Genomic DNA, 27,044 nt, shown 5'->3' on the forward strand with positions numbered 1-27,044 from the left:
GCGAAACTGTCACTACAAAAGCAGTTCTGTCTCCTGTATTTTGTGGAGAAGACATTTGTGAAAGGAACAGGATTTCAGTCTGTGTTGTTTTTGTGTGGTTTTTTTTCCCCACTTGTTTAGTTGTTTGTTGTGTTTTGTTGGGTTTTTTTAGCTGAGAATTACATAATAATTTGATCTCTTCTGCTCTGGTTGTTTTAATTTGTGGCTTTCTGTTCAAAACTGATTACTTATTACTTTAAGGTACCTAAAGTACATTCAAGGACAAGAGCACTTAGAAGGATTTTTCTGTCCTCTCAGCAGTAAGAATGAATAGCTGACACGTTTTAGCATGAAATCTCATTGCAATATTGGTGAGGCACAAAGTAAAAAAAAAAATGGGGGAAAATGTGCAGCTGTTTACACGCATGCATCGTCATGCGTAATGTGCCTGTCATCAGTAGTGTCTAGGCAAGTGTATGTGTTTTGCTGTGTTGGTCTTGCTTGTTGCAGTGGCCAGCTGCTCTTGAAGAATTAGAAGCAGTTTATGGTGATCAGGTTGTCCTTGCTGTTCTGCTGTAGCAAAGTTAGCCTTGGTTTTGCTTTGTAAGGTTGTCAGGACAACAGCGTATTATTATTGTTCCTAGTGTTTTTTTCTGTATAGCAATGGAGGGAGCTGTTTCAAAGAGAGTGGCTGCCATGCCACATTGGGCTGCAGGATTGCCAGCTGTGATTTGGGTTCAGCAGGATGCTCAGGGTTTGTCATGTAAAAATTCTAATTGATGATGAATGCAAACCCAGTATGAGAATAATTTTGTTCATTGGCCTAATGCAAAACAACCCATTCTATTTACAAACCCATGGCATGTTTTCTCATCAGAATTGTCTTTACTCCTCTGTTCTCTTCCATCTGTGGCTCAGGGAAAAGTTGTTTTATGTTTGACAGTATGGGACCTATGATAGGAGTTGAGACAAGGTAGGAATTAGTTTAAGGCTATGTTATGTCACAGTGCTCCAGTCTGACACTGGAGATAAGAAGTGAAATCACTGGGGATTTCTTTTGGGCTTAGTTTGTCATGTCTTTGACAAAAACATCGTATGAAGTTAGAGTTCAATGATAAGCCATGCAGTAATTGTTTTAGGGTTGTCATTTTGAAGAACTGCTATTCTTGTTACATGGTAAATGAGAGAAGAATGCCTAGTACTGCATTCAGCAAGCTAAACGACAAAAAAGGTGCTTCTCTGCATGAGGTTGTTATATGCAAGAGATGCAGTAATTTCAACTGAAATAACTTTTAGGTTGTTGGCATGTTCAGGGGTAGGATTCGTGTTGCGATGTTCGACAGGGAGAATTATATGAAGAAAGCTTTCAAATAACTTTGAGGAAATTCTTTTTACTTCATAAAATACACTAACACATGGGACTTTTTTTGGTTCTTCCATAACTTCCTTTATATGTTGATACAAAGATATTCCTTAGTTTGATGTTCAAATTCTTTCATCTGGGTTGAGCTATAGTAGCCAATTAAGTGGTGCCCAGGTAGTTTAAATCCTTTATCAAAACAGTAACCATCTATTTCAAATTCAATTTTCAGACAACTGAAACATTCATAAAGTAATTTGGTAGAAATATGTAGGCATCTGTATTCAGTTTTGGAAGCTGGCTGACAGAATTTGAAGCTATTGGGATAATCCTGTCAATACTAAAAATGTTTTTGTCTATCTGGCTCTCACTTTTTTGAGATCAGGCAGACACTCCAGGGGTGGTTGCCTTTCCTCTCTGATTCTTTGCTACTTGCACTTGGGATGCTTTGTGCTTTTTCTCTGTGGTTGCATAACTTTAAAAATGAAGTTTCTCTGAGCATAATTACCCTTTAAACTTTATTTTTTCTATCGGATTTTGCTGAGTCAAACGAGCTCAAAAATGTCGAGGAGGAAGGAGGTGTTACACTGTGATTGCATAAGGCTTGCTTTCTTAGGAAATAACTCTTAAAAATAGTTGACCACTCTTCCATCATACTGATCTGCAGCAAATGGATACTGCATTTTTTAAAGTGTTTTCTTTTTACTGTGAATTTTACTGTTGCACTTTTGAAAGTATTGTTAAATACATAAGATTATATTAATACTACCAATGTATAGAGTGTACCTTTGTGCCTAATGATGTCCATACAGACTGTCTTTGTGTTCACAAGTAGTGAATTGAATTTCTGTCTTTCTTTGTGCCTATGAAAACATTGTGGCTGAGTGTTAAAATAGAGTATTTACATATATGCATACTAATAATTTATCTTGGCAAAACAGATGCTTATGTAATGTTTTCCTGTTTCTTATTTAGACTGTACCTAACAGTGTCAATGTTCCTGTTCACTCATTTTACAACATTCAGTGTGGCTGTAGGTGTTTAAGGTGTTCAGTATATCAGAGGTGTTTAAAGTTGCAAGTTAGATTTTCATGAACCACTTTTCTTCCATACCAGCTGTCTCAACCACATTTCTCAGTACACTTGTATAAAGTCTTTGTGGCAGATACAGAAATCACTGTGGGGAAAAGTAATAAGAGACAGCTAAACTATGTTAGATAGTCTTCTCTGTGACTTAACAGGCAATAAGGTTGAAATAAAACAAATCCACCAGACAAACTAGTCTTCATGGACCCTCAGCAAGTGCTGGTCAGACTCCTAGTTACCTGTGGATCACTGTGTGAAAGTTTGCTCAACTAGAAATCTCCTAAGTAGAGGTCAATGTATCTGTTGGAGCTGTGTAGGAAATACTAATCAATTAAGTTGATACATAAGTTTAACTTTCATTTAAATAATTCTTTGTATTGCTGTGTTGTTATAACTTGAAGTCTTTCTCATTTAATCATTCATGTATGAGGGGGAAAATTAATTTGACTTTCCCTGGTTGAATAATGGAATTATTTTCATGGACTATGTTTACAGATTCTGAAACTTAAAACCTTTGTTTTATGCATGGACATATTTTTCTGTAGTCCTATGTTTTCTTCCCCAATAGAAAGAAATCTAGTGCAATTGGTGGATTTTTGGGGCTTTTGTTTTGGTTTTGTTGTTGTTTTTTCCCTGTGGTTTGTTTGTTTGTTTGTTTTTTTCCCTAAGCTGCAATTAAAACAGCCTTGTGTGAAGTTCCTGACTATCTTTTATATGCTTATCAATAGACCTGGGACCTTTCTGTTTACTGCTGAAACTGTAAATGTCATCAGATTAGATTTAGTATTGCTTATGGCAGTTTTCCCATCATCTATCTTGAGTTTATTAGGCTTTTAGCATGGTTTTCATAGCATCTGTATGATCAAGTTGCAGGACTGGCTGAGTTGTCAGGCTCAAAATGTAGCAGTTAATGGTTTGTATTCCACCTGGATACGAGTTTCAAGTGGAATACTCTACCGGGACCTTTCTGTTTAGTACTTTGATCAATGGCCTGGAGGAGGAGATGAAGTGTATTTTAATCAAATTTGCATGTGACATCACATTGGGGGGGTGGTTAACATGTTTGAGGACAGTACTTTGTTGTTTGGAGAGGCTGGTGGAATGGACCATAATGAACTTTGTGGCATTCAACAGGGATAAAATGCATGTTGTTATGCCTTGCAACAGTATGGACTGACAAGAGGATGACTTGCAACACTATGCAACTAACTGCTTGGGAAGCAGTTCTGCTGGAAGGGACCTGCACATTCTAGCAGACATGAGTCAGCATGTCAGTTTTCACTTTGACAGTGAAAAATGCTAGCAGCAAACTAGGCTTTGTGGAGTAGGAGCATAGCTAGTGGTATGCAGTGTTCTTTAGACCACCACGTTGGATATACCCCATCAGTTGAATTTTGGCTCCCCAGATACATGAGAAACATTGAGTAAACTGAGGCTAGTTCAGTGGACAGCCAGCAAAATGAGGGAGGTAGAGCTTATAAGGAGAGGTTGCGAGAACTGGCTTTGCATAACCTGGACAACAGAAAGCTCGAGTGTTGCGTAATAGCTGCCTCATGAGGTCATACCTAAAAGGTTATTAAAAAGACTGAACCAGGTCCTTTAGTGAGGCACATGGCAGGAGAAGAAGAGACAGTGTTCATAGTCTAAAACAGGTGAGGTTCTGATATGGCACTAGGAAACAAAAATTACCCTGAGAACACTGAAGAACTGGAACAGGTAGTGCAGGCAGGTTGTGAAATCTACACCCTTTCAAGTTTTTAAGACCAGCCTGGCCAAAGCCCTGAACAAGTTGGTCTGAATTCAGTGCTTTGAGCAGGAGGCTGTTAGATGATGTTCTGTGGTGCCTTCCCATGTGAATTATTCCATGAAGCACCCTAACCTTTTACATGATAGTATATCCAGTAATTGAGAATTTTAGTTGATATTCTAGTGTACTGTGCTTGTACTTGATTATAGCACAGAACATTTATCTCATGTGATGTTATGAAGATTTTTTTTTTACAAGACTAAGAAATAGACTATCATGTCCTTGTATTACATGTTCTTTGTTTAAACCAGTTGACAAGAATTCACAATTAAATTATTGGCAGTTAAATATTTCTTAACTGTAGCACTTAACAAAAGAGTAAGCACTTAAAGAAGATAGCATCCTTTTAGGTTTGGCTTCAGATATAGTTTGCTCATCTTGTCACGGAATTCTAACACATGATTGGCAATACTAGAATTTGAATGTGTGAACTTCTGTTGAGCGATTCAGCTGGATCTCTTCCAAAAGATTGTTTTACTATTAAAGAGCAGGTCATGTGAGTTTGAAATTGGCTCTCAGCCAGTCAAACTTACATTTGTATTTAGTTCTTTTGTTCTGACTGTGAAATTTTTGATAATCTACACTAGTTATCAATGCGCCTGGAAAAAAAAGTTACAATTTGTCAAATTATTTAAAAATCCAAATCAAAGTGTTTCCGTTCTGAGAAAAGCTGCTGTTAGTACCTTCTTATGTTCAGCCTTAACCACTTAGCTTCATTAACTATAAACAAGAGCCAGCAGAAGCTCAGAAGATTGAGATTGCTCATCCAGCTTCACAGTAGTTGTACTTCTAAGTATTTCTGTGTTTACTAAAGCATGAACCAGACCCTCAGATCCCTGTTTTGTTGTTGGCTTTTTTTTCTGTAATCCATTTTAGTAACTGTTTAAAAATTCAGGGTTTTGTAAAACATTAATCTTCAGTATGAAAGAGTTTGTAAATGCATGATGAGTTAAGCATAACAAACAGGAAAGGGAATGGAAAGAATTTCCTTTAGGGTAGAATTCCTTTAAGTTGAAATAACACTGATAGTGCTTGGCAGTTGGAAGAGAGGAGTACATGACTTGGCATTTGAAGATTTTTGCTAAACGTGAGAGGATGTGGAGACGCTTGGTCTGATGTCCTTTTGAGACATAGTTTCAAAAAAAGGAGCTGAAACATTAATTTTATTAAACAGATGGGTCTCCAAAATTGGTGAATTGAGCTGATGATAGGTACAGATCAGCAGCCCTAGCCTGAAATCTCCTTTGCCCTGAGCTGAACTACTAATTTCTTTTCTAATCCAGTTGCTATAGTAAACAATTGCATCATTGATCTCTTTCATAGATCAGTTGCACTCAATTTTGATTTACTGATGAGCTGCTGTTGTTTTGGTTTTGGTTTTTTTTCTTTCATCTCATACTTGTAGTGGAAAGCTGTTCAGGGACTTGCTTTACTGAGGAATAGAATTTTCTGCTAACCTGTATGTGGAGCACATGCTGAGATTGCAGCCCATTGATTTAGTTTTATCAATATCCTTGTTTAACCTAAATACTTTTTCTTCTTCCTGTTACTTATAGACAACTTGCTCTATCAGACCTCATTTTTTTTCCTGGGGTTAATCTAGCCAAACTTTTAGCCAGTTTTTAAACAAGATAAGCACTGAGCTTCTTGTACAGTATGGTGGCTGGGGAGCAGAAGGTCCTTCTCCACACTTGTTCTGTTTGTGTGTTTTTCTTATGGCTAGTAAGAATTTAAGCATTACCATTGGTGAGCTGATCTAGGGAATCTTTCTACTGTGTAGAGCTGCAGCTCCTGAAGCAAGCTTGGTGCTTGTGGGAGCCCAGCTGAAGCACTAGCTCTTGCAGAGCTCCTAAATAAGCCTAGTAAGACTTAGGTACCAAGCAGTGACTGTATAGTGACTTCAAATACAGTAGTAGCAATATGGAGGCTTGTCTCATTGCAACAATAGTTGTAAAAAGTAATCTATGAAAAGCAGGCTTCTGAAATAAATGTGAAATTGTTATGTCTTTGAAAAGATTTTATTTGACAAGTTATCGTTTGTTTAAAACATTGTTCCAGCTTTGATGTGAATGTAGATATGTTCAAAATTAATGCCCTGCTATTATGATTTTGATGTGGAATAGCACCTCAAGTGCAAAATGGTATCCTAATGTGTGGCAAGAGTGAGGTTTTCAGATGCAGAGTAGGTTCCTGTATTGTATAGGTCTCTTTAGATTTGCATAATCTGAAACTGAACCATCAGAAAACAGCAGTATTGAATCCTGATTTCTTATTATGTGTTTTGCAAATTAGTAATTTTGCTTCACCTTTGCTGAGCCTAATCCTAGCTGCTGGTATCAGAATCGGTAACTGTCTCCATCTGATGTGTACAATCAAACTTTTACCTGAAAACTGAAAAAAAGTAAAATAAAATCTTGAAAACCCTGTAACTACTTTCTCCCTTTGCAACTGTCTGCTTTCCCACATGTGAAAATACACAGGAATATGGAACCCAATAACTGATACTTGTTAAAGTAAATAAAGTGAAGTTCTGAAACTGGAAAGTCAGAAGGTAAACTGGTTTTCACTTAAGTCTGCCCAGTTTTTGAAGGGTGCTAGGTTTAGTCTGAAAGTGTGTTTTGCCTAAAATTTCAAACAGTCAGCCTAGAATTTTCATGGCTGTGAAATGTGAGCTTCCTTGCTCTTTCATGTAGTCCAACTAATCTTTTGATTTTATCAGGGTTGGCACAATTACTAATGGAACAAAGCAGACCTTCTTGGAACCCAATGTCAAACTTAAGTTCTGCAGCTGGCCAAGTCACAAATGAGACATGCTGCTTTTTTAAGTAAATGTGTCTTATATAACCTTCAGAACTAAATAATTCCAAACTACTCAGTAAAAACTCTATAGACATCTGGAAAACTGAAAATTATGCTGAAAATTATATCATTGGAACCAATGAGTTTTCTTTTAAGGCTTTTGATTGATTCTTCAGTTACTCATTACTTCCATTCATTAGCATGTTTTAAAAGTCTGTTCATTAGTATTTCATTTTCAGAGTAGAACTAAAGTTTGAAATTTATCTCTTATCTTCAGTTTACAAGTATTTTGTTTGCACGATGGAGCAGTTTCAGAGAATGTCAGTTGTGTTCCTTTATAATGAAGCTAGCACAAGTAAGATGTTGACCTTAGCATAAACTGAATTTCTGATTCTGAATACTATACAGTGTGACTGACTAATTGATAAATGGAAGTTAAGAACTCCGTGGCTAAAGGTGATAGGCTTTACAAAAAATAAAGATGAATATGTGAGAAGAAAGCAAATAGCAAAAGGAAACAAAGTTTACGGAGTAAACACTTAATTCTAAATATGCAGGATGACAGTTTTTTTTTTCTCTAACTTACTATGACTTGAACAGAACTATAAAAAGTATTGTATCTTTATTTTTACCAGCTCCCTAAACTTGAGTTGTGTAGTCTGAGATATGGTTATTCAGTGTGGAAGGGGGGATAGTTAAACAAAACAAAGTGAAACAAAACTCATAAAGAACCCCACACTAATAAGAAAAAGTGATTGAGAACTGTTATAGTGGAGTTTTAAAAGCATTACATCAGCAGCATCTATTTGCTCTTTGGTTTGTGTGGTTTTTTTAAAGGTTCAACTTGAAGCTTGAGGTGGAGAAAATATGTATCCCTTGGGCTGTCCCCCCATTAATCCTCCTTTTTCTCCTCATGAAGTCAGTGTGACTGTCATTTAAATTCTTAATGGGAAGATCACAAATTACCATGTTGTAATAATTGTTCTTTTCAGTGTTTCATTTTTGTAGCTTTGCTGCTGTAATAGTTTGACTCACAGATCTGATTATATACCAGTGTTTTGGTTACATACACAAAGACACAGCTTCCTATATTTGCTTTGTATTTTTCTCTTTCTTTACTTTTTTTTGTTCTTTTAAACTAGAGTTCATGTTCAGCTCCACTGAAAATACTGTAATGTATAAGATTGATTTGAATATTTTAATTAAATTTACATAAAATTAGGTAATTATTTGAAATTTCAAATGTAACTATCTTAAATGTAGTTAGAAACAGATAAAAGGTCAAGTAAGAATTATATGTGCGGGTTTGTTTATTTATTTATTTAATTATTTAAGTTGCATAGTTCTAAGGTTTTGCCCTCTCAGCTAGCTGCTGCTGTTAGGGATGTCTCTGTAAACTGGCCTGAGGGGCAGTGAAAGTTCCAGTGTAAATAATCCTTTGTAACATGTCCATAAACAGACAGTCTTGAGATCTCTGTGTTTGCTACTATGGAAAAGGACAGAGCCTTAGGGAAAAATTCTGTTAAGTATTACAAAAATGCTTTTTCTAGGGACTTCACTGGTAGTATAAAGCCAAACTCATGTAGAGGCTATCAGGAGGCATAGTCTGCGGCTCAGTGATTTCCTATCTACTATACAGACTGTGATGTGACAAAAGGAGACAAAGATATGAATCCATTAATGTTTCCTTTTAACATCTGAATAAGCCTTATAGTGACAAACTGTTCTGTTTTCTTGTGTTAGTTATCCTACTCTTCACCCAGAACTTTTGTCCCCTCTCTATTGATGATTGCAAAACCGCTGTTGTCTCATATAACTTAATCTATAGCCACAAAGGTAATTTTTCTCTTGTGGTGGATGCTCTGAACAAGTTTCCTCTGAATTAGGATTCCTTCCTACCATATCAGTAAAGTCTAGTGTTATGTTGTCTATAACCTGTTGTCTTTTTTCATCTGTTACTTACGTAAACGGAAAAAAAAGAATCAGTCTTAACTGTGCTTATTTAAACATGGAGGTAAAATATAGATTCAGAGAAGCCAAGGAGTTGAGCCCTTTGAAAATGCAGGTTGTGCCAAGAGAGGATATTGTACTGATTGGTTCAGTATCTCAAAGCAACTCGTATTCTGTTACTGGAACTTGACTAGGACGGCACTGCATTGCCCAAGGACTAATTACCAAACTGGCAGCAGAAGGTTTGATATTGATGATGGTCAGTTACCTATGTTTGTTGCTCCGGGATCAAAATCAAATACTCAAGGTTGACTAAAAAGGGTGTATTTTCATGCCCACCATTGTAATTATGGAGTCATGTATGATAATGTGATTCAGATCTTCTGTTTAGCTTGTGCTCTGAAACTTCTGCTGAGGTGAGAAAAGAACTCCCATTCTAGTCCTTGATACAGCTCAATGTCATTCAGTGCTGTGTTAAGTGTGTGGTTTGTGACTCCTTTGATGTGAGGCACTCCTAGAAACAAGTTTATGAACTTCATAGACTAATGGTATGGTATAGCAAATTCTGTTTTTAATGCAGCAGGAAATGTGTACCTAGAAGTAAACATCTCATCTCAGTGTTAAATAAGTTACCTTTGACAATTTAGATTTTCTTAACATAAAAAACCTGAGAGAAACCAAATAAACCAGAATGTCAGAATGTCTTATATGTTCTGTTTTGAATGGAACTGATTAGTTAGATGTGCCATATATAGGAAAAAATAGTGCACTCAAAATCTCTGGTGCAGTACCAGCAGCCTTGTAAACTGAGAGCATGTTTGTCATCTGGTTTGCTGACATAAAGTAAAATGGATAAACTCAGGCTTTTTTGAGCACAGGAAGAATAATTGCAGCTGAACTCATTTTTCTTTACATCCTAATTTTCTTCTTTATTTCATGCTTCTGAATAAAAGAAGGGCACAAATGACAACATGACTAAAGGGAAGGCTGTTCAGAATATTTAAGTGTCTTAAAATTCACAGCACAGAAGGGTGTAAGAGTGAGTGATTATTCTCACTGTTGCTAATATTAGTTATTATGGTAATAATAATAAAAAGAATCTTCAAGTAGAAATGATTTATTTTTTCTTTACCTCAAAGACTGCTGGAGGAGTTTGAGAGAGGCTGAGACAGTAGGTGAAGAATGAGGAAAGATGGAGAACACTTGAGTGCGAGGTGTGGTGTCGAGTGTGTCCTTGTGTTCAACCATTGATGACCTTGAAGGAAATAGCTGTCAAGTCAGAGCTACACTTTCCATTCACTCCCCAGGAAGCTCTTTTCTTCACCTCTTCTTTGAAGTGGGAATTTTGGCACCCACATGCTTTATCTTGGTTTCAAATTGTTTTATTTAACCATAATGCTCTGGCCATTGGTTTGCTTTGTCTTTCACGCCAAAAAGCTGATAAAGTCAATTCAGATCCTAATGGGATTACTCAGTTGGGAATAAACTGATAGAAATAACTGTTGTGAGCCTTTTGAAGAGAGTGTCTTAGAGACTCATGGATACAATACAATAAAATTGCAACTAGTTGCCATTAGCCCAGCTGATTTATAGCAATAATATAAAAATTCCCATACTTGAGCTGACCACAGTAAAACCTTGCAGTTATGAGATGTTATGAAACCTAAAACCTGAGCCTCTAATAAAACATTTATGGCCTTCAATCTTTTTGGCAATAAGTTTAAAAAAAATCTCTTTAGAATGCATTTAAAAAAACACACTGTAATATAATTTCTACTCTAATGTTTTCCTCCTCCCACACATGTTCTTTCATTCTACAGTAAAACTTCTTACGCCCTTCACTCATACTTTGCTCTGTCTCCCACACCCCTCTACTGACTTGCCACTGCCCACTTCTGGAACAAAAAAATCACCACTTCTTTTTGTTTGAAAGTACAGCAGCATAACTTCTGAATAATTTGACCAGAGAGTTTTGTCTCCTGTAGAATCAGGGTAATTTTTTTTTATTTTTTTATTTTTTTAAAATGCCTTGCCTGGTGCATACAGTTAGTATATGTACTCTGGACATTGTGAATACATATAACTCTGGTATCCTTGACAGAGATTCCTTGTTGCTCCACTTTTCTTTTTTCCTGTCTTCTATGTGACTCTATTAGAAGTAGCTCTCCATACTTACAAAGCATTGTATACAAAGTGGATATGTTTCCTTCAAGATGCTCTTAAATGGAGGGAGCGTAAGAAGACCAAGTGAATGGTAACACACATATAATAGGAAAATATTTATTAAGAATATCCTCCATACATACATTGCTATGTGTCTATTCCTGTTGGAAATGCTACAGTGCTTGACTGCTTGTTTTCATTGCTCTATCCTATTGTAGTTTTTAGAATGGAATATACTACGGGTAGTATTCTTAATGGGTGTCAATTGTTACACAAATGCATTATTGAGATAAAATGTATAGTGGCATACACAGTTTCAAAATGCCTTGTAAATCAGTTTGTATTTTATTCCGGTCTTCTTCCTGGTAGCAATTGAAGCTTAATAGTAGGAAGGTTTGTCTTGGGTTAGTTTTGCTTCAATAGTTGAGATAAAGTATGTGTTTCTAGAACTTTAGCAACCTTGAAAGTTTTTTTTGGGCCACGTTAAATTCCTCCTAGTGAATGCTTTTAACAGAACTAAAAGTCTGTGTTCACAACAATGCCAGAGATCAAGGTATGGAATGAGTGAGGGAGACTTACTTTTAAAGCAAAAGATGTGGCATGGCATGGTGCCGAAGCTGTTAGCTCAGCCTGCGGTGGCTAGGAGAGCGCAACAAGGTGCAGAGTCTTGCTGTCTTAAGTAAGATTGTTGGTAAATTGTTTGAGTATAAAAGATGGCAAGAAACTTGATATCCTTTTAAGTGCCAATTAAGGTACACAATGCTCATTACTTTAATTTGCATTCTCTCCTATGTGTGGACTAGGCATGAACCTTAAATCACAGCTATTATATTTTCCAAACTAAGGCTGGGGGGAAAAAAGTACAGCTAGTGACTTAGAAAGCACACATTGAGAGGATGAGTTGTTCTCTTTCTATAAATGTAGTCATTTGCATTTTGTTTCACAGAAAATTTATTCGAATATATTAAACTATATTATTCTAATGTTGTCTCCTAATTTCATAATTAAATTTATTTTAAGGCTCTTAAATAAATATGTCTGAAACATTCTTACTGTTGTTTTGTTTAGGTGTAGGTTAGGTCATATCTGAATCATGTTGAAATCTGTTAATTGTGAGCTGGTGGAGGTTTGAGATTATAAACACCTTATTTAACATTGTTTATATTTCTGTCCTGTGTGCAAAAATATGGAGAGCGGATTTGTTTCTTGGCTAACACTTATTTTTCCATATTATAGATGGCTATTGCTCCTTTTTCACAAATATTGAATAGCTGTAACTGCTCCACAGTTAAGGATATTTATTTAAGTTCAGCAGCAGATGGCCTCTTTAAATACACAAAGATACTTAAGATGGAAAGGAAATGTCTGTGTATGGCACATGGTGAAGTGAAACTGCTATCCTAGCTAATTATTCAGTAATTTAGATGTGATGTGTTGGATGTGGGGGTTCTAATTATTTTTATTTATCTTTTCCCCAGATAGTAAAGTCTATAAATGTCCATGATAAATACTGCTTTTCACATATGGCTAGTATGGCAAATAAACCTTGTTCTTAGTATTTTTTTTTTTTTTGCAGAAGGCAGGCTATTATCTGTGCCTTTTCTCATCTCTCTTTTTGTGCAACACTGCCTTTGGGATGTTTCTAGTTTGATTGGCAGGCTCGCATATTTAGATATGTCTGGAATACAGATTGTGTGTTTTTAATTCAAAACTACACAAACTGTTCCATGTTGGAAGTAAGTTATTGAAGCTTCATCTGCAAAAATAATGGGTTTATGAATTTAAACTGGAATTTTTATACAATCAATATTCTGTTGTTGTGTTTTTTTTTTTAATTAGACAAGAAAAAAAATTTCTGTCAAACAGAAATGGAAAAGGAATCAAAATGAGGAAATTCTCACCAGAAACCAAGTTTTAGTTTCAAGTTTCTTCACTGACTATTCTTCCATTTTGCCATTCAGTAAAGAACAAAGGGCTGGTAAACAGCCCTTATAGAGATAGTAATTGTAATTGCCCATATTAAAAATGCTTGTGAATGAGCCTTCTCAGCAACAGGGACATGGAGGGTGGGGGGATGAAGGGGAACAAAAAAACAAAAAAGGCGACCAAACTCAACAACTTCCCCTGCCCCCCAACAGTTAGTATCAATTATTTATTTAGTTACAGTTCACAGAAACACTGGATGAGTGAAAGAATGGTGAGCAATTTTTGTCTTTCTTTTTGATCAGGCAAACAGAATATACCCTGGAGTGTAGTGTAAGTTTATAAATATTGGGCTCTAGTTACAATGGGAATCCAAAACATAGTAAAATTGTTTCCTTAGTCACAGCAATTGGAGAGGAATTAATTTATAGTTTTTTTAAAGTATGTGAAGTTCTATGACCATGATCTTCTTCCATTCTCTACACAACCTGTATAAATTTTATTACATTAAACATTTTTTTAAAATTTACACTTAAATGGACTTCAGGTTTTTTCAATATAAGACAGCTTTGAGCAACCTGATCTAGTGGAAGGTGTCTCTGCTCATGTCAGGGGCATTGAAACTAGAGGATCTTTAAGGTGCCTTCCAACCCAAACCATTCTGTGAGTCTCACTACCATATCCTAAAACATCCAGTGTTACAACCTTCATAAAAGGTATTATTTCCCTCAGTTAACTTAATGGGTGAAATCATAGTGTTGGTTGTTTTCTATTACAAGTTTTCTAGTTTCTTCAGTGAAACTGGAATCAACATGTACTCAAAAAGCATGTTGATCTATGGATGTGGATTAGTGGTATTTGGGGTGCTGAATTTTTTGGTCTGGTTCCAAGTTAGTCTGAACACAAGGGTTAGTGTTTTTGTTAAAGTTCACTGTATTGTGGTCAGACTCTGTAGTTCTCAAAAGGATCACCAGTAATTCTTTATTTACTATTGTCTATTTGCCTTACATACATGCATATGTACTTTTGTTTTGCATGGTGTGTGTGTGTGTTCACTTTGGCTTATTCCACTTTGCTATTACATCATGTAATTGAGTGTTGATGATAAAAAGCAATGGTAGTAAATAATGAGAATTACATTCTTGGAATGAATTTGATGACCAATTATGCTTTTTTTGCCTCTGATATTCAAAGGGAAGTGGGGGACATTCAGATACAGTTCTGGGCATTGTCTGTCTTTTCTGAATGGAGAAGTGAGTTTTCCATCTTTGGATGTCTTGAAGACTCAGCAAGACAAAGCCATGTCTGACCTTTTCTAGTGTTGATGACAGTCCTGCTCTAAGCAGAAGGTTGGACTGCATGACTTCCAGAAGCCTTTCTCAGCCACTCCAAAAATTACACGGTTAGGTTTTTGTTCTTCTTCTATCCTTTCTTTTGTTAACCCATTGTAAAGGTACTGTGGCTCATATATTTATTTGAAAAAGCAAACATTGTCAAAATCCTGAACACAGTAAGGCATTCACAAATGATATTCACAGAAGGTTTTTTTTTTGAGAAAATAATGATAATGATAATAATAATGATAATAATAATGATAATAATAATGATAATAATAATAATAACAATAATAACAATAATAATAATAATAATAGTTGTGTCCACTTACAGCATTTGAACACTGTCCTGCTTTTCACTCTTGAAGAAAACTGAGTTGATAAAGAAATGTATTGGGTTTTTCCATAGTGCTTAAAATCTTGCTCTCCACTCAGAAGAATAGCAGAAAGTATTTTTTCACCCCAGACAAAAGTTGGTGACAAAATATTAAGCAGACCTGTGGGAACAATTTTTTTTTTTTTTCTGTGAACAGTGTTCACAACCGTGTAATTTAGTTAAGTGTATTTCCCACCTGTTTTATGACCTGTGAATAATTTTTATGTCTTTGCTGCTTTTTTACCCTAAGTCAGTTTCTGCATTCCTGTTCTTTAGCTGGAAATTGTCATATACTACCTCATCCTCTAGTTGTTGGGTTTTTTTGTTGTTATTTTAATCTGTTTTTCTGTGGATACAGAAATATTTTCTGTCTTGTTTATTAACTTAATTCCAAGCTGGTAACTCATAATAAAAATTATATTAACGATAAACATATTTTCAGCATTTACACTTTCATGAGGTTTCCTTTATTTTTTATTGTAGGGAGTATCAAAAGCACTGCAAATGTCTTATTGCTGTGCCCTGAAAATACAGGGAAGAGCCCCCATCTCTTTCACTATGGGGTGTGGTACTCAACTTTGGTGTGGTTATAACAAGCAACTCACATTTAAACTGTTTGCCTTTTCATTTCTGTTATGAAGTCTGGCATAGTACAAAGTAAAAAAATAGGAATGTGAGGACTAAATGCTGAGCTGTTCTTGCAGAGACAAAAAAGGCAGCAAAGACATAATGGATCTGAAAGTGGTTAGATTATCTACTCTATATTGTCTACTGTGTTTTCTATAATTTGTGGTCCAAGTGTGATATTTTGTAGTGCCAGAATTCATATTCTTTCATGCTCTCTTTTTGGTCTTGATTATTACATGCTTTTGCTGTGTGGTTAAAACGAGGTGTTTCAAAGGGAGAAAAAAAATGCCTGGAGTTGGACGTTTTTTCATAGAAGAGAAATAAAAAAGGTGGGAATGAGGATGGTGTTCACATTATGTACATGAATGGTAGTGTGTATTCAGGATAAAGGTATAGTTACATTTGAGTTTATATAAGAAAATTATGATGGCCTTAAGGATAGACCTATTTACATTGCTACTTAGAGAGTGACCCATTACTTATTTCTTAGCAAGTGCTCTCTATTATCCGTCTCAGAGAAAAGGTCATACAAAGTTACAGGTTACTAAGCACATTCCATAAACAGTGCTTCTCAGCAGTCAATCTGAGATGTAAGGAGACAAAAGCTGAATGGATATTGTTTTTCAAATTAGTACTGCTGTGTAATTAATTGTCCTTAATTAACAAATCTTTCTTTAAGTATTCAGACTGAAGCGATTTATTTGTTTTTCCAGGTAACAGATTGCATAACAAAGCAATTCAGCTTGATGTGGAAAGCTGCTTTTGACTAATTCCCAAGTAATTGCATGTTTCATTGAAAGTGTTTTGATTAAAACAGTGGTGATTTATCTGACAACCCTTAAATTGTCTTGGGCTCACCTAGTCCTTCCAGCTGGCTTGCTGTTGCTTTAAGATATGAGGTGGCTGTTTGGATAGTGTGTACTCTGATAATTGAATGCTGCTCCCTGTGCTACAATCAGCGAGGTGCTCAAGAGTTTGGAAGTGCATCCACCAGGGAGGCGTCTACAAGGGCCGGTATTTAGAGCTAGGAACAATGTTTACTGGGATGGTGAATTACCTCCAAACTGACCTGTAGCTAGTAAGGTTAGGCAAGCCTGGAGCAAGTATCCCTTGAGATACTTGAGGGAGTTTAACTTTGTGTCGGTATTTTTGTATTTTATATAATTTTATATAGTGACAGTATTTGTGATAGTTCAGCTCTGGTAGTATTTGATAACAAAAAACTTGTCAATTTCCTTTTACACCTTTAACTTTTTTTAGAATTTGAATTTTCCACACACCACTGGGAAATAGAGAATTACAGATCTTAGAGCAGTTAATGTAATTCTTCCTATGATGAGTGTTGGTGTTTTTGAAACTCAGAAATAAGTGTACAGCTGAAGTGGCAGGTATCCTGAACCAACACAAATTATTTTTCATGGTTTTCATAGCTTCCATACTGCAGTTCAGAATGCAGAATCTGAGAAAAATCTATAAATGTGGAATTCTAGTTTGGGTTTTAAATAGGTGTTGTAACATGGCAACCAGAATTTATATTAAAAAAACAACCAACCTTGTCATATAAGGGAGGTTTTTTGGTTTTGTTTTGCAGTCACAAGTGTCTGGAATATTTATCTGGGCAGCATAAAATTGAGAAAAAACTTACGGATTTAGAAAGAAAACCCAGTTTCAAGTCAATGCATGAAAGAATTATGGTGTCTAAAGCCCTTGATTTTACAAGTACTGAAGCAAAGATAGCACCATGTATAGCTTACGTTTAGGGCCTTGAAAAAACACTTTTGAGTGTGTTGCATGAGGAACTACGTGGAAAAAGGAAAATCGGAGCATGGCATTTGGAGAAAACTGAAATGCAGTACAAACCAAGTGAATGCCTGATCAGGAATATCTTTTGTTTTCTTGAGTCCATGCTTTTATTACGTTTCACTTTCTAAATCTTGGTGCCTTTTGTTTTTCTGTGTCTCATTATACAGAGCTAAGGGAGAAAAAAAAAAATACATTGTCGATCTTATCTATGGCTTACTTATGGTATATCTTTGTTTTGTTTCACAATAAAGCATGCTGCTACTTCCTTAACTGTATTGTTTTCTGATTCTCAGTCTGTATTTCAAAAAGAAGCAGCATGTTTTCTCTCCAAAATGGAGAATTACAATAGATTTCATGTATGAAACACCTGCACAGTAGGAAGTGAAGCAGAACTTTTAAGCTCTCACTGTTTTATGGCAAGATTTCTGTAGCCTTTCCGTCCTGTAAACAAAAGGAGTCACTTAGAGAGTGGGAAAATGCTGTTTACAGGATATTTTCTGTATGAAAGGAAGGAAAAGTGCCTTTACAGACATCAGCCTATTGTGTTGGGAATATTGGATGTTATATGGAGTTAAGTTGAGTTTAGTGTAAGGAGAGGAAATAAATAACAAGATATGTGTAATCAGTTCAGTTTTGACCCTGAGAAGTGCTAGATGCCCCCATTAGTTGCTGAAATCAAAGCTGGAGTTAGGACATGGAGTGCTTTGGTTTGGTCCCAGATCTTATGTGTAACGTGGTAATTGTAAGAGCTTCATCAGGTATAGGCTATACTTCAAAATAAAAGCTAAGTGCTTATGGAATATGGCTCTTCTTTAAAAAGAAGCACTTTTGATACTTTTACTTTTGATACTTGTACTTTTAATTACTGGTTCACATCTGTCTTCCAGCTGGCTGTCTTTGAAAGAACAGTTGCTTTTGCTAGAGAAATGTCATAATTGGATTTTTTTTGGAGGTAATGGTTTCAAATGTACATATAGAGTGTACATATGCTCAAAGTTCTGCTTTACCTGTGAAATATAATAACGATAATTCTGATGTGTATCAGGCTATTTGAATCTTGCCTGTGTTATAAAATGAATTTGTGTGAGTAGTTATTTAATTTTCATTTTCAGAACCTTTATCACCAGTAAGAATTGTGGAATAAGTATTTAAATTCTTTGTAGGTATTATATTGTAATCAGTTTTTCTTAAAACCTTAGGTGTATATACATACACTGATGGGACAGATGATAGCTTTGCTGATAAAACTGGCCTAGGCAGAGAAAAATATGGATACAATATTACTTGCTGTTAGCTGTAACTGTTTTATCTGTGGTGCTTTTACTGTACTCACACTTGAAAACAGAAATTTCTTGTAGCAGATTTTTGTAATTTTTGCTCTACACATGAAAAGTAGTTAGCACTTGAATACTGAGAAAAGGTGTAAGCATGGAAATGAAGTAAAAAATCTTGATTGCTTAATAGATACTACACTTCACTTACGGTTTCAAAATGGCTACTTAAATAAAAAAACCTTAGCAGCATTGTTTGCTCTTACAGAAATGCTTTTTTTCCTGCGTGATGGATCCAGTTTCTAACACAGAAATCATAACGTTTGGATATTTTTGTTTAATTTGGCAAATAAGACTGGAGTGTATGCCTGTGTATATAAGTGGCAACTGAAAATGGTCTGTCTTATGAAATGGCTTTGTGAATGGAGCTTATGCCCTGTCTTTCACCTCATAGAAGAAACAGAACAATTCCTTTGCTGCCTGCATTTGGTTTTATGTGCTTCTAGGCCAGAAGTTTCTGTCTGCTTGTTTACATTCTCTGTATTTTTTAATTCTTGATTCTTAGTAGAGTTTTGCCAAAAGAGCTACTGCAGTCATGAATGAGACTTTCTCTAGGTGTAGAGGAAAGCTTAAGGCTTCTTAAAAGTCTGGAAGGTTTCTTCTTAAAAGTTTGGAGTCTTGAAAAATGCCACTAGTATACTACAATCTAGACCAAAGGACACAAGGCATTAGGTAGTCTTTGTGGTGCTATATGAAGTTTATTTTGCTGGACTACGTATAATTTTGAATATAATGGTTTTTCAAAGGGAACGGGGTCTCAGATGTTATTACGTTCTTGTACTAAATGTTCTTTAATGAAGAAACTATTAGGTATATATTTCATAGGTAAGAACTGGTTTCCTTATACATCTTGCAAATGTAATAAATCCAAGTTCGTTTTGTGTGTATGGGAATTTGAATCAAACATTCCTGGTAATCTTTCAGAGATTCACTGCTGCTTCTTCCTTCCCATGCAAATTCTCATATTTTCCCTCAGACATCCCATCAGAAACATGGGTCCTATACTATGTGTTGAGCGTGCCCAGGGTACATCAGACTTACTGTGTAGACGGACTGCAGCAAGTTGATATTCTGGATGTACTGAACTTGCTGTAGAGCTTATCTCTGCAATGACCATCTGTACAGTGTATCAGAGCACCAGGAAGCCTGCTTTGAACTAGTTTCTCCTGACTAGGATGCTGCACATCTACCCATTCTTCCTGGAATCAGTGTTTTCTGCATAAACAAAACTTTGGGCAGAGAAAGAAAAATAATCTTAAGAAAATATGATGTATGGTACTGATATTATAATCTTCTTTCTCTTTTCCCATGTTAACAAAATGGGAATAGAAAATATTAAAATATTGAACATAAGTAATAGCAGAGATTAATGCAGAAAATTCATGGTTTTGTAGTTGAAAATAAGGTTCAGTGTATGGCAGGCAACAGTTCCGAATGTCTGACTTCTTACCAGGCAGGAATGCTAGTAAGGATTTGCGTTTCTAACCTGTTTAGGAATAACTTCTTAACTGCATTTCAGATACTCTTCTTTGCCTTGTAATTTGTTAAGTTGGCTTCCTCAGTGACATTTCCTGTAGAAGCAAGGCTCTAGTTTTCAAATCCAGAGGACATTCAGAAAAAGAAAAGACAAACCAACCAGCAAATGAAATGCTCATATTCCTTCCTGGAGAATAAAACAATCCAGGTTTAACTCTAGGAATAGTGAAAGACGAGATATCAAGAAAAGACAGATGTATTATAATCCCCTTACACACAGGAGTCATACGATATCTAATGCTGCAGATAAGTTTGAAAGAACATTTCAGAAAATAGGCCTGATTTCTGATTTAGAATTCATTGCTTTATGTGAGTTTAAAGGAACATACTTAACTTTAAGTTTTGAGGGTTTTTTTAAATTTGTATAACTTGATGAATATAGGGGCGAGATGTTGTGAAGAAAACTCTTAAAATGCTGGTGAAGTAATTAATAATTTCCGAAATGTATTACATTATTTTTGTTTTCAATTCTTAAGTATTTTTTTCTTGATGCAAAGTTGTGTATTAGAACTCTGGAAGAAAAAAATGTGGAAGAAGCATAGTGTTTTCCCATTTGGCTGCCTCACAAAAGAACTACATAATCCTCTAAATCTTGCTTTACTCCGTGGATCAATTGATTCCACTTTCTACTCTCATAAACAGGCAATCTGGGAATTGTCTTTCAGACAGATATTTTGAAGGTTGCTCTTCAAGTGATTCACAATGTATTAAGACATCTAATTATTTAATTTTTTTTGTGAGAAAGACAACATTAATAGTGGTATTATTTTCATGAAGTTATTTATAGAAAAATGAAACCACTTTCTTTTGTACAATTGACCGGATTCCATTCTAAAAAACAATTACTCTCTGCTTTTGCCATGGCTTTCTTCTCATGTATTTACTTTTCTGGTTCTCCCCTGTACTGCCTTATGTCTGATGTTTCCTCTTATCTAGAGAATATAATTTATTAATCCTGAAAATAAGGATGGATTTTGCTTATCTGTCTAGAGAGGCTTATTGAATGTTTTTGTGTGGTTTTATATATATACACGTGTGTATATATATTCTTTAGTTAATGATTCAGTTTCAATTTTACATTGAAACAAATATCTATCTTGCAGTGACAGTATGAGACTATAGTATGGAATTGTTCCTGTGTAGAAATGTGTTTATCTTTTATACATTTTTATAATCCTTAAGTTAAATTGTTCCCTACATTTTGTCAGATTAGACTAAAGTACATGCTAGTCTAGTTTGTACAAGGGTATATAATTTGCTTCCAGAAATATCTTGGTGAGAAAACAAATCTGTCCTGCTGGACTTGCTTTCATTCTTCAGCTGTTGTTTTGCCATATGCAAAGATTGTTTAGGATTTTTACACTCTTATTTCGTAGGGGTTTTAGATACTGTTACTGTGTTCGAGTTTTTTCTTCCAAGATTCATTAATTAAAAAGTTTAAATGTTTGCCCGTGGCTTTAGTTTCAGCCTTTACTTGTGAGGTTTATGTTTGAAATTTATTTAATCAGATATAATTTTTAGGTTAGGAATGAGATTTTTCTTTTTAATATCCTGATTTTAAAAAAAATTGTCTTCTGTTGGCAAAGAATTCGTTTCTGATGATGTTGGTCAATACTCCTTACTGGTATAGTTTTGTTTTAGCTTTCCCAGAAACACTGTGCTGGCAAAGCTCAAGCTCTAGATTGTAACTACACCAGGAGGTCTTTGCTACTAGAAGCATACTGGTAAAAGTAGATTTAAGTGGCTGCCTAGTTTTGGCTAGGCCTAAAATTAGGATAGCAGTAAACTGCCCTGTATTCCATCTATATGAGTTTCCTTGTTTATTTCTGTTACTGGTGTCTATAATAAGTAGTTTTGCAGTTGACTTAAGGTTTAAAGGCTTGGTGTTCTTTTCCATTGTATGCACTATTCTGTAAAATACTTACTAGAATTATTTTTATCCCTGTGGTGGTGATTTAGTACAGGAAATAACATCTGTTCCTGCTGTGTGTTTTCTTTTTCTTTTCTTTAAACATGAATGTAACATTGTGTATTTTCAAGCTAGATTTCACTATCTGAGGTCATACTAATATGAACTCCCTTTGAAACTGTGTTAGCAGAGACACAAAATAGAAAGCCTATCATGTATTGGACCATGATAGAGATATATAGAACATAAAACTGTTGATCAGACAGACCTATCTAACATATTTTTACTTTACACTTACCTTACTCCTTTCAGAAATAATAATTTTGCCCTGTTTGGGAGGCTGCTTTTTCTTCAGTTTAGTAACTTTTGTTACTGTTTCAGCAACTTGCCCCACCTCCCACCCCCCAGTGAAGTTTGCACTGTTAGATACCTTATTGGCTGCAAGTCATCCCACAGATCCTCATAGAATGTTTCTAAAGCTTTTGGATGAAATTACTACTCTCTTACCTAAAAAAACATTTTAGGGAACTTCATTCATTTTTCTCAGACTTGCAATTGAAAATAGTATGAAACTACTTGCTTTTTACAGTACAGTTCTAGGGGTAGCTGTGGACCCTTTATCATGACCTTTGAAGCAGACCCATAATGAAATAGTCTGATTCAGCAGCTACTGGTTCATGACCTTTTCTCCTAGCAAATCTTTTTTCCCACTTATTACCAGGAACTTACACAGATAACAGCTTTAAATTCTCTGTTGCAACACATACGTGTAATATGTGTTGCCCTATGCTGAGTTTTAAGGCTGTTGATTTGTTTTATTTTCATATATAAATTAGTAGATTCTCATTTTACACACATGTTCACTTAAGATTATTGTTTTTACTCATGCCTTAGTATCATAAATGGACATGTTCTCCTAAAAAGAAATTAAACCCACAATTCTCAGACCTTTCTCATTTGACTTGCAGGTATCTCCATTTTACTGATATCAGAAAAAAAGTGACTCAAGTTGTCTTCCTTTGGGAATCCTTCTAGCCAAAGGTAAGCATCATTTCTAACCAGTGACAAATATATTTTTAATATCGTTGTAGTATTATCCTACCTTTTACATAAAATGGCAGCTGTGCTACTGTCTTTCTTGTTGCTTGACATCTCACAAGCTGATTTTCTTTAGGATATCTAAAGCCTCATAAACTCATAAGAGAATCATTTATCAGCATACAAGTGAAAGTCATTCTTTTTTGAAATCTGTAACTTGGCAGATTGCCTCTCATTAATACTGAAGCATATGCTACAATCACTTTGAGGCAACGCTTATTATACAGCAATCATACAGAAAGATGGTTGCATTTCTTAATGCATCAGATAAGCAAAAAAAAAAAAAAAACACAAAAAAAAACTTTGGTGATTTGGAAATTGTTAGCTTGGTCTTCCTCTGGAAAAGAGCTAATATGATCAGAAATAGACACTAGCATAATATGCTAAAAGAGCATTCTTTGTAAGGGCTAATTAGGCTGCTGGTAGAAAATCCTGAGCCTACAGTTGCCAAAAATCACAGGATTTTTTTTATTTTCTGGAACAGGGATTAAGAGGTGCAGTCATTCTCCTGTAGCTTCTAATTCTGCAAACTCCTTGATCTAGTCCAACTGGATTGCTTTATGGTTCTAGTGTTTGGCTCAGGTTTAGAAATGTGTAGCTGAAAACAATCTGTCCTCTGATGAAGACATACTCCCTGTAGCATAATGAAGAATAATTTTGGGGGGGGTGAACACTTTCCTGTCCGTGGGTACATGCATGTGTACTTCTGAATAAAACCTGCCTTGGGGGATTTATAGATAAATTGTTTACTTCTGACAACATGCAAATATTTGGGAAGTATTTCAATACAAACTTGAAAACCTTGATCCAATTCATTCAGTTTTCACTCCATTGGTTCACCAAGAATACTAGAATCTGTAGAGAAATCTGGTACATAAATAATTCTTAAGTTAATATATGTAGTAATATAGTTACTGTCAGACACTGTAAAAATGTACTGTAACTATTTCTGTTTGAAGAATGGAGCATCATATTGATAATGATAAACAGTGGAAAATATGTTGTTTATAATTGTGTGATGTGTGAGTTTCAGAATTGTGCTTCGTTGCTTGTGGTCCAGATGAAGAACTTTCAATCTTTTGCAAACTGTTTAAAGAAACCTGACTTAAAAGAAAAGCAATAATATAGATGCAAAATTAACACTATGATTTCTCATATTACAAAGTAAGAGATGTGAGTAGCAAGAGGGAGAAGTAGTTGTGGGAGATTTCTTTTGTGCAGAAGAAATAGAATAGTATAGGGCCACAATATATTTTGCAGCTCATTCAGCATTCCTGGGGCAGTCTAATGTCAAACTTATGAGAAGTGTACCAATAATGTCTACTCTTACGCATGCTGATACATTTTATGATATGCATTATTTGTCTTAGATAATTTGCAAGGTACATAACAGAAGGAATGTTGCTGTTACTGTCACCCTGCCTGTCCCTGTAAAGGTGATAGAGCAAGTAGTCCTGGAAGGTATTTCCAGACACATAAAGAGCAAGAATGTGACTGGGAGTAGTAAGCATGGATTTAAAAAAGGAAAATCCTGCATAACCTACTTGATAGCCTTCTATGATGAGGTGGCTGGCTTGGTGAATGAGGGCTGATGACCTTGATAAATGGACAATGACATATACTGAAAAACAGCTGAACTGCCAGGCTCAAAGGGTTGTGATCAGCAGCACAAGTTTCAGTGGAAGGCCAGTTACTAGTGGTGTAGCCTAGGGGCCAATACTGGGTTCAGTCCTGTTTAATGTCTTCATCAGTGATACAGATGATGGGACTGTGTGCACCCTCAGCAAGTTTGCTGATGGGACAAAATTGGGAGGAATGTGTGATATCCCAGATGGCTGGGCTGCCATCCAGAGGGACCTCTACAAGCTGGAGAAATGGGCAGAGAAGAACCACCCTAATTCAGTAGAGGAGAATGTCAAGCCCTGCAGCTGAGGAGAAATAACCCCATAAACCAGTACATACTGGAGATCAACCATCTGCAAAGCAGTACTGCAGGAAATGACCTGGAGATTTGGGTGGACAGCAAGTTGAACATGAGCCAGCAGTGTGTCCTTGTGCCAAATAAGGCTAATGGTGCCCTAGGCTGTATGAGGAAATGTGCTGCCAGCAGGAAAAGGGAAGTGGTCATATCTTTCAACACTAATGAGGCCATACCTGGAATACTGTGTCTGGTTCTGGGTTTCCCAATACAAGATAGAGATGGACGTACTGGAGAGCATCCAGTGCAGGCCACAGAGAAGGTTAAGGGACCAGAGCATCTCTCACATGGGGAAAGGCTGAGTGCGCTTGGACTGTTTGGCCTGAGAAGGCTCAGGGGGATTTAATCAATGTATAAATAGTTACAGAGGGGGTGTAAAGAGGGTGGAACCAGGCTCAGTGTTACACCTTGACAGGGCAAGAGGCAATGGGCATTCACTGAAATACTTGAAATTCCATCTGAACATAAAAAAAGACTTCTACAGTGAGCATGGTCAGGCACTGAAACAGGCTTCCAGGAGAGGTTGTGGATTCTTCGTCTTTGAAGATATTTAAAACCTGACAGGACATGGGTCTGAGCATCCATTTGTCTGACCCAGCTTGATCAGGTGGATTGGGCTAGACAATCTCTAGCAGTTCCCTTCTAACCTCAGCTATTCAGTGATTCTGTGTGATGCTGAGAAAATCTATTAAAAAAGAGGAGAAACCAATATGTATTTTCCAAGCAGAAAAAAGCTAGAGATATTGATAAATTCCATGAATTAAACAGATTAAGTCAAGGTCACTTGAACCTCTGTCTTCATCAAACTGTAGGGAAAATGCTCACATTGTTTATTCCTTGGTTAGTGAGCTTAAGTAGCAGGTTAACAGACCAGGATTTTTTTCAGGCTCAGTTTATTAGGAGGGAAAGATTTAAGGAGGTTTTGGAAGCATTTTTCAAAAATGAATTGTCTAAAAGAACTATCAGTGCTTTGATTTTTCTGAAACTGGCTATGCTGGAATATTTTTTGCCCTGTTTATGGAACGTCTAAGTTTTTGTTCTCAGCAAATTTTAGCCTTAAAATATCGATAATATGATACAGATGACCTCTTCTTATATTTGGTCTTCTCTTGAGTAGCTGTCACATCCACTCCTATCTAAAAAATGCAGACAGCTTAAAATAATCTCTTGCAAGCTGACCTGGTCTGTTTATTAACCCGGCACACTCTGAGCCCTGTCTATTTGCAAAGATGGAGGGGGGAGAGGAAGGGGCAGGAGATGAGGAAGCATCTATTTTCAAAAATAGAAATCTCACAAGTACTCTATTTGTATTTGTTAGTCCTCTAGAAAGTTATTAATTTGCTGTGAGCAATACTCTGCAGTTCTTAAACATTAGACTTTTTGCATTTCTTTTTCTTTGTCTTGCCATCCCACTCTTGTCATTTAGCCTAGCAACCCGATTTGCTGCCTCATCAAATTCCTCCTTATGCATGGATGTCATGCAAGGCAGCCTGGCTGTGGGGGAAAAGGAGAAATAGAAAAATTTCCCAGATTCTCCTCTTCATCTAGCTTGTATATAGGTTTTCTGTTTCATCTTATTACAAAGGGGAGAAAGTCATATGGATGGAAAGGTTAAGAAAAATAAAAAGGAAGATTATCTTTCTTGAGATTTCTGTCATCTTTAAGACCAGTGAAACTTAACTGCTCTGGACAGCTTCAGGAAGGGCAGAGCTATATGCCAGCAAATGCTGATGATCAAAGTCTACTGCAGCAGCAATTTTTTCCAAAATATAAATGACATTTGTAAACATTTTTTAAGAGGTTATTTCGAAGAAGGGCAGGAACACATGCTGCCATTTCATGTGTTCTTTGTGAAGAATATATACACTGATTGGCTCTTAGAAGAAAGGAGGAGTTTGGCTGTTTCTGTATGTGACATCCCTTCCTTTTGTAATTTGTCTCTTGGAGACTAGAGAAAAGTTATCTTCATTATTGGTAATGATGAT

At 35.9% G+C, this 27,044-nt stretch overlaps 1 protein-coding gene across 6 annotated transcripts in view; it reads left to right on the plus strand.

Moving 5' to 3' along the window:
* Positions 1 to 27,044, plus strand: part of SIPA1L2 (signal induced proliferation associated 1 like 2) — a 121,939-nt gene that overhangs the window by 4,786 nt on the left and 90,109 nt on the right. For all 6 annotated transcript variants that reach the window (XM_051614066.1, XM_051614069.1, XM_051614071.1 and 3 more), the window contains exon 2: positions 22,952 to 23,024. The gene's annotated coding sequence lies outside the window, so the exon portion shown is untranslated. The remainder of the gene's footprint in view (positions 1 to 22,951; positions 23,025 to 27,044) is intronic.

The sequence above is a fragment of the Apus apus genome, chromosome 3 (assembly GCF_020740795.1).
Source record: "Apus apus isolate bApuApu2 chromosome 3, bApuApu2.pri.cur, whole genome shotgun sequence".
Classification (NCBI taxonomy): Eukaryota; Metazoa; Chordata; class Aves; order Apodiformes; family Apodidae; genus Apus; species Apus apus.